The sequence below is a fragment of the Carlito syrichta genome, unplaced genomic scaffold (assembly GCF_000164805.1).
Source record: "Carlito syrichta isolate Samal-C Ts95f unplaced genomic scaffold, Tarsius_syrichta-2.0.1 Scaffold302231, whole genome shotgun sequence".
NCBI classification, from domain to species: Eukaryota; Metazoa; Chordata; class Mammalia; order Primates; family Tarsiidae; genus Carlito; species Carlito syrichta.
The window spans coordinates 746,648-753,719 of record NW_007246327.1 but is presented as its reverse complement, the minus strand read 5'-3'; positions in this window follow the sequence as shown (position 1 = coordinate 753,719).

The following is a 7,072-nucleotide window of genomic DNA, read 5'->3' as shown; positions in this document are numbered from 1 at the left end:
GAAGAACTTATCCTGTATAGAACATTACTTGCTGAGTTAGCCAGAAACCTTCAAAAGAAACATGCTAGCCGGGCTCGGTGGCTCAGCCTATAATCCCGCACTTTGGGAGGCTGAGGTGAGTGGATTGCCTGAGCCCACGGGTTTGAGACCCACCTGGGCAACTTGGTGAGACCTCATCTCTACAATAAATCAAAAATTAGTCAGGCGTGTGATTCCAGCTACTTGGAAGGCTGAGGCGGAAGGATCGCTGGAACCCAGCAGGTCGAGGCTGCAGTGGCCAGGAGCGGCCACTGCATTCCAGTCTGGGTGACAGACTGAGACTCCAACTCAAAAAAAAAAAAAAAATAAAGATACATGCTGAACAGAAACATAAATAAATATCTTTACTATAAGTAGAAACAAATTTTTTTAAGATGTCAAGTTATAGCCTTGCTTTTTGCAAACGGTAAAACATCTCTCTACAGAGAGATCATATTGGTTGGCCACTGTTCCCCCAGGTGAGTCCTTGGTAAATATTTTTGTGTATTGCCTCCACTAGAAGATTCGTACTAAAAATATGAGTGCTAGCAGCAATTATGTGAGGTTTTGTCCTCTCAGTATTAATTAAAAGGAAAATCCAAGAACCACACTGAGGAATAAGTATCCGCAAGTGTGTAAGAGTTAATCGCAGGTGCCCTGGACCACAGTTACACAAGATCTTTGACAAAAATAGAGTTCCAAGAGCTTGCAATCAGCAGGTCCCTTGGAGAAATCCAGAACTCTACCATGTGCATTATAATGAAACCCTTTGCTTCTCCTATCCCACACTTGGGAAACCTAATGCTAACCACTCCAAACATACTCTTTCACGTGTCCTTACACACTGCAGCTTAGGCAGCCACACCCACCTTATCTAGAAGCCCTGTTTGGCTGGTACCAAGTTCTTCTGCCACAGACTTTAAAAGCTCCCAGGACTGGTGAAAATTTGGAATCTTATGGTCTGAGCACGTTCCTGATGAGAGAACAGCTAGATAGCAACCCCAACAGCAAGAATCAGCTTACTTTACTCGACTGGCTCTGGTGGCCTCGTATTTAGTGAATTAGCACTTTTGAGGCAAAAAGACCCTTAAGGAGACCTCTAGTTTTTCACATTCCCCTTTTTAATAGAGGAGTAGTCTGAGGAGTGGGCATTAGGGTTAATACCTCCCAGGAAAATCTCAGAGGTGACCTACAGGACCCCATCTATCACCCTCTCATGTTTCCTGTGAAAATCAGGAGTAGATCATGCTTACCAAAGTGAAAAGCGAACAGGCGCAGGACTCCAACTCGAGCAATTTTGGCTTACAAGTGAGCACTGAGTCACTCTGAAGGCTGATCTTAGAGACTCTTGTGGAGTGTTTGAACTCACCTCAGTTTGCCACACCCCTGGCTCATCAAGGTAGGCTCATAAATCAGGAGACGCAACATGGCATCCACCTGCAGGGCAGGTAAAAGTGCCACCTACCAGGTGATCTTCCCCATGGAAGTGGCTATGGTCCCAAAAGAACACGACAGAAAGTCTGGTTGCGACATGAGTCTAACACAGGCTCACAGAAGCTATAAGAAAAACTGGCTAGCCGGGCTTGGTGGCTCAGCCTGTAATCCCGTGCCTTTGGGAGGCTGAGGTGAGTGAATTGCCTGAGCCCACGGGTTCGAGACCCGCCTGGGCAACTTGGTGAGACCTCATCTCTATAACAAATCAAAAAATTAGCCAGGTGTGGTTGCACATGCCAGTAGTTCCAGCTACTTGGAAGGCTGAGGCGGAAGGATCGCCGGAGCCCAGCAGGTCGAGGCTGCGGTGGCCGGGAGCAGCCACTGCACTCTAATCTGGGTGACAGAGTGAGACTCCAACTCAAAAAAAAAAAAGAAAAGAAAAACTGGCCAGACTCCACTTTGCAACTTGCCCCTAGAAGGCCTTATCAGACCCTGGCATTGGCATCATTGGTGGTAAGGAAAAAACAGCCAGGGTTGGACTTCTCCAATGAAATTTAGTAGAGGAAAAAGCTTTGTCGGTTGAAAAGAATTTCTTCACCATTACAGAGTTATATAGGACACATGTCTGAGAGTGGGCAGGTCTGTCTGTGGCTTCAGGAGTTTGATTAAAGCCCTAGACTTTCCTAATGCCTCCACCCATAAGCTGGCAAGGTTTTTAATTAAGATTGAGCTATTGGCCGGGCTCGGTGGATCAGCCTGTAATCCCAACACTTTGGGAGGCTGAGACAAGAGGATTGCTTGAGCCCATGGGTTCAAGACCAGACCAGGCAACTTGGCAAGATCTTGTCTCTACAATAAATTTAAAAGAATTAGCTGGGTGTGGTAACGCACGCCTATAGTTCCGGCTACTTGGAAGGCTGAGGTGGAAGGATTGTTGGAGCCCAGCAGGTAGATGCTGGGGTGACTGTGAGCGTGCCACTGCACTCCAGCCTGGGCGATGGAGTGAGACTCCAACTCAAAAAAAACAAAAACAAAAACAAAACAAAACCCTTACTTGTCTATCAATGAAAGAGTGATTAAATAAGTTGTGGTAAAGTTATAAAATGACCTACTATATACTTATTAAAAAGAATGAAGGAAATCTATATGTAGATTATCCATGGTTCACTGCTGAGTGGGGAAAAAATGCAATTTTCTCCTTTTGTTTTTTGAGTTGGAGTCTCACTCCGTTACCCAGGCTGGAGTGCAGTGACACACTCACAGTCACCCCAGTGTCAACCTGCTGGGCTCCGGCGATCCTTCACCTCAGTCTTCCAAGTAGCCGGAACTACAGGCGTGTGCTACCACACATGGCTCATTTTTTAAATTTATTATAGAGATGAGGTCTCACCAAGTTGCTCAGGCAGGTCTTTAAACCCGCAGACTCAGGCAATCCACCTCGGCCTCCCAAAGTGCTGGGATTACAGGCTGAGCCACTGAGCTCGGCTAGGCTGACATTTCCTAGAGCCTGTCATTTGAAAGAAAAAAGCTGACAATATTTGTTTCCCATGACAAAATATATAGAACATTTTGAACAGCACAATTAATAGGCTGACCTAATAGAATTAGATAGAAAATTACTTTCAACAATTAGAAAATAAGCATTATTTTCAAGCATATATGGAACATTTACAAAGGTTGACAACATGCCAGGTCACAGTGTTAGCCTCCCAAACGTCTAAATGCAATTAAGTCAGAAAGCAGTTTAAAAAAGATAATTAAAGGGAAAAAAACCCGGGCTCGGTGGCTCAGCCTGTAATCCCGCGCTTTGGGAGGCTGAGGTGAGTGGAATGCCTGAACCCGCGGGTTCAAGACCCGCCTGGGCAACTTGGCGATACCTCATCTCTACAATAAATCAAAAAATCAGCCGGGCATGGTAGCGCATGCCTGTAATTCCGGCTACTCAGAAGGCTGAGGTGGAAAGATCGCCAGAGCCCAGCAGGTTGAGGCTACAGTGGCTGGAGCGGCCACTGCACTCCAGTCTGGGCGACAGAGTGAGACTCCAACTCAAAAAAAAAAAAATTATATAATAATTAGATGAGAACCATAGCTAAATGTGCTACAGAGACTAAACATATAAGGGTTATAATAACGTTATGTCATTAAGTATGAAAACTTAAAGCCAGGCTCGGTGGCTCAGCCTGTAATCCCGCGCTTTGGGAGGCTGAGGTGAGTGGATTGCCTGAGCCCATGTGTTTGAGACCCGCCTGGGCAACTTGGCGAGACCTCATCTCTACAATAAAAAATAAGCCGGGCTCGGTGGCTCAGCCTGTAATCCCGCGCCTTTGGGAGGCTGAGATGAGTGGATTGCCTGAACCTGCGGGTTCGAGACCCGCCGGGCAGTGAGACCTCATCTCTACAATAAATCAAAAAATCAGCCAGGCGTGGTAGCGCATGCCTGTAATTCCGGCTACTTGGAAGGCTGAGGCGGAAGGATCACCGGAGCCCAGCAGGCGAGACTGCGGTGGCCGGGAGCGGGCACTGCACTCCAGTCTGGGCAATCGAGTGAGACTCCAACTCAAAAATAAATAAATAAATAAATAAAATAAAATAAAATATAAAATCAGCCGGGCATGGTGGCGTGTGCCTGTAATTCCAGCTCCTCGGAAGGCTGAGGCGGAAAGATCGCCGGAGCCCGGCAGGTTGAGGCTGCAGTGGCCGGGAGCAGCCACTGCACTCCAGTCTGGGCGACAGAGTGAGACTCCAACTCAAAAAAAAAAAGTATGAAAACTTAGATAAAATGAATATATTCATCAAAAAATATAATTCATCAAACTGGTTGAAGAATAAATAAAGAGTCTGAAAATTAAAGAATTTGAATCAACTTAAACTTTCCACAAAGCAAGTTCTAGGCCCCAATGGCTCCACGAGTGAATTCTTTGAGTCAGTAGAAAAATGGATAATAAATGCTACAAAGCAATGAAAGTGAACAAACTGCAACTACAAGCATCAACATGATTGATTCTCAAAACAATGTCGAGTGAAAGAAGCAGTCACTGAAGAACTTATACACTATTATTTCATTTATATACATTCAAAAATAGGCAAAATAATAAACATGTACAATAAGGATATATAAATCGATGTTAAAACTATAAAGGAAAGCAAAAGAATAATTATCATAAAACTTAGGGTAGTGTTTACATGGAAGGGGAATGCAATCTGGGAGGGATTTACTAAGGAAAGGGGATTCTAAGTTTCTGGAAATATCCTATTTCTTAGCCTGAGTGTTAGGTACACAGGTTTTTTTTCACTGTTATTCTTTTATGCTACTTCTAAGTATATACTCTAAAGAAATTCTTGCACTTACAGAAGACATTTTATGTACTCTTTTTTTTTTTTTTTTTTTTTTTTTTGAGAGGAGTCTCACTCTGTCGCCCAGACTGGAGTGCAGTGGCCACTCCCGGCCACCGCAGCTTCAACCTGCTGGGCTCCGGCGATCCTTCCGCCTCAGCCTTCCAAGTAGCCAAACTACAGGCGCGCGCTACCACACCCAGCTAATTTTTTGATTTCTTGTAGAGATGAGGTCTCGCCAAGTTGCCCAAGTGGGTCTCGAACCCACAGGCTCAGGCAATTCACTTACCTCAGCCTCCCAAGGCACGGAATTACAGGCTGAGCCACCGAGCCCGGCTATGTACTCTTTTATATGTATAATATCTTTTTGAATTTACAAAATTGTTCATTCTATGCAGATGGCAAAAAGAATGATGTAGATACATGTGTAACGACATGGGGAAGATGCTCAATGCATGTTAAGTGACAAGCATGTTGCAGAACTCTACAGGATAATTTCATTTTAATAGAAATAGTAATGTGTCCATTGTAATACATCTGAATACTATACACTAAAATGTGAACACTATTTCTGAAATGATATCCACTTCAAAATTATACATTTCTGTAGTGTTTCGAGAATTTCCAGCAACCTCATTTACTTTTGTAGTAAAAAAAATAATAATAAAGACTATTTTTAAATGTGTCAGAAACTGTTTCAAATAGAGAAATACTTATTGTGGAAAGAGGGTTTTTTCCCCCACCTATTTGCAAGCAGAAAAGAGTTTCCTGATGACCCCCAGAGTCTGTAAAAGAGAATTTGTGAGAACAGAAAGTCAAAAATGGGAAGGGTTTCTGGGCTCAGTTTCTTTTAATGGAGAGTGAATGGGGCCTGATTAGTCCCTGTGGCTCACCAGCATTTTCTTAAGCACACAGCAAAACGCTTAAGAAAACGCTTGCTCCGGGCCACTTTCCACTCCCAGCTCAGGAAGTAACTGAAGTCTTGGCCAGCAGTCCTTCAGTCCTACCCCCATTGTTCCAGGTCTCCAGCTGACTGAGCATCTGGCAATTAAGCCAAAGGCCAACAAATTCCTGACTTCCTGAGTAAGCACCTGTGAAATGAGAGAAGCCTTGGTGAGACTAGAGCAAGTGCCCAGGGCCATAGTACAATACTGCAAAGAATAGAGCAAAAAGAGTAATATGGAACAAGGAAATCCCAGGAGATATTTGGGGCCAGCCAGTGAATTGCCCTTTCTCCCTCTAGCCCCTCAAATTTACAACTGCAAGTGGCAGAGCCCCTTTGGCTCTTGCGCTTGGAGAAGCATGAAGAGAAAGGTGTTCTGTGGCCTAAAAGAGAGTTTACCTTACCAAGGGCGACCAGTTTCAGACTTCTGCATATGCTGTGTCCTCTACCTAGAACACTGCCCCTCCATATTGTCCTAGCTCTTTTTTTGTTTTTTTCAGAGTCAGGGTCTCACTGTGTTGGTCTTAAAATCATGACGCACTGGGCAACCCTTCAGATCCCCTCACACTGTGGGAGCTTTTCTGTCCTCTCAATAAATCCTGCTTTCCAAAAGAAAAAAAACCGTGGTGCCCTACAGCTCAAATATGTGGGTTCAAGTGATCCTCACACCTCAATCTCTCAAGTCACTGGGAGGACAGAAGCACAACACGGCACATGGCTAGCTGGCTAGCATCTATTCATTCTTTGGATTTCAAGTTCTGGACCACTTCCTCTTGGCAGTGGAACTCCCAATACCCGATTCCCACCACTCTACCTTCACTACTCTCCAAGAAGGGGTTAGAGGTTTCTGCTCCCATAGCCAGGCTTCTCTTACCTAGCGCTATTCTACCCTTACAGTTGCCTATTTATTTGTCTGACTTTCCCACTAGAATTTAAGCCTCCCAAAGTCAGGAACTGTGAGTGTCTTACCACTGTATCTCTAGTACCAAGATACTCCATGATAGATACTTGGAAAATATTTGGTATAGTGATAAAGACTCCCTCCACTTGTCCTTAGTGTTGTTCTCAGCAGCCCAGGGAAGGAGCCTCATGGATAAGGGAGAGGAGTACCAGGCTTTATCCTCTCTTTTTCTCCCACCTTCTTCCCTTTCCTTAGTCATCATACCCGACCCGGATCACCCCCGCCCCCCAACCTTACTCGTCACCACATCCGCCTTGGTGTGAGTTTGAGCTCCCTCTCCTGACCAGACTTCAGAACTTCAGGGACCTTTCCCCTACCCCACCCAACTCTAGGGCTTCTAAGGGACTTAAGTAAGGAGAAACAGGGCTAGTCAGCGCAAGGTT